The sequence below is a fragment of the Curcuma longa genome, chromosome 4 (assembly GCF_044706935.1).
Source record: "Curcuma longa cultivar G26 ecotype Majalengka, Jawa Barat chromosome 4, ITB_CL_G26_1.1, whole genome shotgun sequence".
Classification (NCBI taxonomy): domain Eukaryota; kingdom Viridiplantae; phylum Streptophyta; class Magnoliopsida; order Zingiberales; family Zingiberaceae; genus Curcuma; species Curcuma longa.
The window spans coordinates 14,344,422-14,350,421 of NC_133864.1; the positions used below are offsets into that span (position 1 = coordinate 14,344,422).

General features: G+C 40.8%; 1 pseudogene; it reads right to left on the reverse strand.

Annotated features, from left to right (window-relative positions):
- Window positions 1-4,354: 4,354 nt before the first annotated feature.
- Window positions 4,355-6,000, reverse strand: part of LOC141827131 (homeobox-leucine zipper protein HOX15-like) — a 9,387-nt pseudogene continuing 7,741 nt past the window's right edge.

Below are 6,000 nucleotides of genomic sequence, written 5' to 3' on the forward strand. Positions count from 1 at the left end.
TTTTATGTGTACTATGATTGTATTTCAAATTACTAATATGGATGCTTGTATTTTTTTTTCATGGTATATACTCTCGTTCTTTGTTTTAAACTAATAGTTAATGATTAGACACATCCCGCTCTGGGCCTTCACAGTGTCAGTGTCCATTATAATCGAGTGGTGTGTGTGGGTTACGTGGAAATTTTAATGAGTTTATCATTAAATTTCAAGGTTAACAAAACTGCACGCCTACTAAAATCCAGATTCTATTTCTGAAATTATCATTCCAGGTCCTTTAATTCTATTCCCTAGAAATTATTTCAAGCCCATCAATGACGCGTATGGATTCTTATTCTCAAGTACAGTGGCATGGGAGGTTTTGAAAGAAGGAATATATTAAAGCAGTGAAGGATGCTCCATGTGATGTCAGTCAGATACAGCTCCTCGAATAACTTAATTCATGTGCGTGTATAATTGAAAGACGCCTTATTAGTAACAGTGATTCTGGGCATGAACGAACCATCAACAATATGCATGCATCGCGGCACTGTCAGTGATGTCTATGCTGTTGTGCCAGGCGCAGACTGCCACGAGAGGCGAGAACGGAGGAAATCAGAAGGGCCGACGGGGGAGGGGAGCGAGTCGCCCCCCGGGAGTTTCGCTTTCGCTAGCCGAGGGATCCACCTGCATGCGCCTGTGCTGGCTCAGTGGAGAGAAGGTGACAACTGACAAGACCTGTCAGTGATTGGCAGCAGGCATCCATTGCGTCCCGCCTCCGCCCCCGCCGCTTCCCCATGCCACCACTTGCCTCCAAGAGACACTGCATTATTCCCTTGGATTGTTCTTCCAACTTCACGTCCACCACAAGCTGGAATTCCCCGTGCCGGCGACCCAGCGTGGAGCGGTATAATCCGCCAAAAAGGCAAAAACTGAGTCTTGTTATGTTAATCTCAGTTTGAAAATTAGGTCATGCTGGGTGGGCGGCAAAGATTCGACACAAATAATATTTCTTCTTAATTTTTCATACATTCTCAAGTTTACCATCATTTTCGACTATTCACATCAAGATAATATTTCAATTTAAGATAATTAATATTTAAAAAATTATACAAGAATATAATGAAAATAATCAAGACTTTTCGACTCTAATGTTTATCCTCTTGTGTTCACGAGTACAAATCGTAATCTATTACATATTTACGCACATAATTAAATAAAAACAAACTCCGCCAATACATGAATTAGTGTCCTTCCTGCATTTGCTAGTCAAATTTCCACTTGACTAGGGCTCGAAGGTAACTGCAAGTACCAACATTAACGTTCTCTTATCGTCGTGTCAAAGAAATAATGGTACATACTAAAGTCGGAGGAGGCAATAGAAATAGAAGCATTTTCATGTAATATTAACTATAGACATAAACATCATGGCAATGTTTGAGAATATTTCAACTTTGTAATTTCTCGATTTACCTCCTCACAAATAATCGTGGGGCCGATCGTGTGAGACCGCTAAGGTGGCGGATTCCACCTTTTTGCAGAAGAGAATATTTCAACTTTATCTATAAAGTAGTATAAAAAAAACTAGTGTAAAAGTTGCAAAAAAAACAAAACAAAACAGTTTACTTATTTGCCATATAAAATCATATCACATTAGAATTAGTATTTATTCTACAATCATATAAATATTAAGGGTTTGTAGTTTGTATTTTCTTAATTTTTATTGTTTAATCTTATTTATTTTATATTTTTCTTCAGTCTTATTTATTCTGTTATCTGAATTTTTCTATTTTGTAAGTTAGGATGTCACAGATACATTATGCTCAACAAAACCCATTTAAATCAAATATTGTTGTCATATATGCATTGACCAACCAGGCAGGACACTATCATGGACATGACTAATCTTACTTCTGCCAATCTTCTACCGTCATCCTCATCGTCAACCAGGTAAAATCTATCTTAAATCTATCAGCTCACCCATCACATTAATGTTCACATAATTTACTCGTCTAGCTTAATGATTGCGCTCGTTTAAAGAAATTGTGGACTTAGAGCTGCTCCTGTTTGAACCTTCAGGCGCACACAGAACTACTAATCATCCCTTGAGCTTGGACATAGTCGTAATCCATTAAAGCATGCACGAAGGAATTATTGTGGATCAAACTCATTATCCTTGATTCTTTCTAACTCCCCAGGTCCGGCGCAATCGAATGGGTAATACGGATTCGTTAACGTGCGTTTGCAGTTGAAATGTTGCAGCCAGTACACTGACGAATCGCTCAAGTGAGTGCAGTTAAAAGAAGTTGCAGCAGTTTGTTAATCAGGTGCTAAATGGCGAGTGCTAATTAGCACGAGAAGGGATGCATGGTGGTGGGAGCCTCTCTACGTGGGGGTACATTGGCTTTCCTGACCTCGCCTCGTAGGGCATGGCAGGGGAGGGTTTGGTGGCAGTCACCTCAACCACGCATCACCTCGCGGCTTTTCATACAAACATATACAACCATAGGAAAGGATATGTTTGCAGCTTTTGAGTTTTAGGTCAGTGCTTTCACGTTTTTCTGGTTGACTCGATTGTAGGAGAAAACTGGCGTTCTTTTTGTTAGATTTATTAAGAAATCGAAAATGACAAGACACAAGTAAAGATGAAACTAGAAGACGGACTATGGTGGTGGCCCTTTTCCCTTTGATCCCCTTCTCATATATTTTTCCTCTCTGACGTATATGTTATACAGTAATAGGCTCCCTCTCTTACTACCATTTGCATGTTTCCTTGTTGCACCCTGTTTTAACAATGATCCACATTACGAGACCCTAACCAAAGTCACTTTATATATCGATAATTTGGGAAGAGATGGAATGGGAACCAAACTTTTATTAGCATGGTGATAGGAAACTCTAACATGGAATATATCCTCCCTTTAAGTTCAATCTCAATGAGAGGAATTAAACAATTATCTATCTCATTGTATGAGTAGCTAGGTGGTGGACACAAAATTATGAGTTGAGAGGTAAATTATACTAAATTTTAGTTAAGAGGGGAGGATTTAGAAAAAAGGTTTATTTTAAAGAAAAACAAAATTGAGTAGTGATTATGCATATATGGGAGATATTTATAAGAAAGAAGGGACTTAGTTATGTAGATTTACAAATTTAATTATTAGGATAAAAAAAATTCTGTAATTGTTCATATCAATCAAAAACTAATTGCTAAAATAAAATGTCTTCTGTCTAAATATCCTTTTTTTTTTAAAGAAAGAATGAGAAAGAGACGAGAAAATTAATTACCATCTCATCTCATGTGCTATCATTTTACAAATATATTTATGTTCCCATATGCAATAAATATTAAAATATTTTAGTTATTGTAATCAATCTTTAACGAATTTTGATTAACCCCCATCATGGGCGAACTCAATTGTATTCCTCCACTTTTCCTTACAGTTAAAGCTAGGTGTGTTGATTGCGTAAAGTCGTAGTTTTATTGCCAACTACTCCACAACTATTTCACTTGTGCATGCTAACGTCAAGAAGGTTCGACTCTCTTCTTGTTTTCCCTACACACTTGTGGCCATGGTGTATTCTCGTTTGGGATCTACTATATATGCTTCTAAGTAGCTGTTTTTGACCCATGCTCTTTCTATCCTTTCTCTATAGCGTCGGATGGAATAATGATTATCCTACGAATGATATTGGCCACAACGTTGGATGATCTCATTTTTAACCATATGAAATTGCTTCTTAATAGCCTTGTGGCATACAAGTACTGTCTCAAACGATTTGAAAAAAAGAATAAATCATGACAGACTTGGCTTTGGCCTAATAGCTCACTGTAGAAGGGGTGAAGCAATCAACAGGGTATTTCACATCGGTTAATCGGTTAAGAATCAACCGCTACACTGCAGCAACCAACCATGGTTAAACTTGCATTACTAAAGAAAGATACCTGTGCTTTAATTTTTTTTTGCTGGCTTTATATGTTTGCACTCTTCTTCCCACGCGAAGATAGAAAGATCAGAAATGACTCGTCGCCGGACTTGTACCTTAAGCGGGTGCCTCTCAATAATGGTCCCTTTTTTCCCAATTTGTGGGAATTTTTCTTAGTACTACTTCACATTAGTCACACACTTCGGATAATTACAAACTGCAACGGCGTCCACATTGAAAGTGGCCGACAGCATATGTTCTCACTGGGGGCTCCCATGATATTCCCTGCACTGAACCAATTCGATCGGTTATAGCTTATCACGTAGCGAGGGGAGTGCTCGTGCTGATATCGAACTGTGTCATCTTCACGTGCCCTCAATTCCTTCTTATCCATGGCTACCTGTCCCAATCAGCATGCAACTCAAATTATCAAACGTGTTCTTGCTAGCAAAGTAATGGCACACTACAGACTGCAGTCATGCATGGTTGGCGACTAAGCCTGCACAGCTGCACTCATGCGAACGATTGCACCAGGGCTTACATTTCACATGTTGACCGACCATTGACGAGAAATTAAAGTAAAAAATATTCACTTTGATGATGCTTCGCGGCACTGCAATGCTTCCGTTCCCAGTAAAAAGAGAGGAACGTGTGTGGATTCGAGGTTGTCCTAAATGACTTATTGGTCATTGCCAGCACTACTGTGACCTCTCCTCCCACAGGAAGGGCAGATGGTGAGGTTGACTGCAGCAGGGAAGCTCATGTGAGATGGTGCAGCTTTGATCAGAGTCTTTATCTGCTGTAGCTCTTTGTGCAGCCTCCGGTTCTCGTCGCTCAACTTCTGGCAGCGCTTCTTTTGGAACTCGCAGTCCACTTCCATCTGCTTCAGCTTAGTCCTGACATGTTCCACGACAGAGCTAATTCTCTCGTGCTTCTTTTCTTTTTATCACATTAAAAACTGGATGGATTTAGACACAAACCTTGCCCGTCTATTCTGAAACCATACTTCGATCTGCCGTGGCCGGAGATTGAGTTGCTCAGCCAGGGCATGCTTTTGCCTCTGAGCACACACCAGCGTAAACAATAATCAAACCGGTGAGCGGCATGCAAATTGACCTGGAACTGAGCAAGTTTTATTAGTTACCGTATTTTATGGTGCTGTGCTCCTTGAATCTGTTCTCTAACAGAGCAGACTGCTCCTTTGTAAGCCTGAGCTTCTTCCTCACTCCAACGTCGTCGTCCTCGTCGCTGCCAGTACCGCTGCGGAACAACGACAGCCCCTCCACCTCCACCTCCTCGCATGCTATATCATGACTAGCAATTTCCTTCTTGACAGAGAGGCCAGCATCACTAGCTCCGAAGCTGTCGCTAAGGCTAAATGTGTAGCAGGGCTCGGAGCACTCCTTGGCGCTCCTCCTGCTCCGGCCAATGCTCAGCTCGAGAGAAAGGCTGATGTCACAAGCACCCTCCTGGCTCATCGTCATGCTTAATTGCACGCTTCGCTATCTCTCTGGTTTTCTATTTATATAGAGGGCTGGAGAATGATGATGAAGTGGGGAAGTCGATTCTTCCTGCAGAAATATAGGATTTTGCAACTGTTTTTGGACGTCGGCAAACTAGAGTACGACTGTTAAAAGATCCCATGAAGGACCACTCTTCGCAAAAGATGGCGTAAGAGGGTAAACTAAGATTTGCCTCCTCTTGCACAATACACACAACCTTTAGTCGCACCTACCGTTCCCGTGGTGGCTAGCTGCTCATGATTTTATTCTTCGCAGCCACGCCCTTTCTAGTCAACTTTCTACCGCTTTACACGCAAGCTCCAAACAGGAAGCTGATGTGTGCCTGGTGATTGTTACCCTAGGAAAGCTTATCCTCTCACGAACGTACTATCTTTCAAATTTTATAGAGCGTTGTGCAAATTTGCAACATTGGGACAGAAGGTCCAGGAAAGCAGTGTGCTTGGTCTGTAAAGAATAATAATAACTTGTGTGGACTCGCTCAATGTTATTCCTTGGAACCCATGAACGCTAAATCCTCAAATCTGCTGAAATTATTGGATGCATCGATCAGTTGGTCCTTGGCATCCCCTTTCTC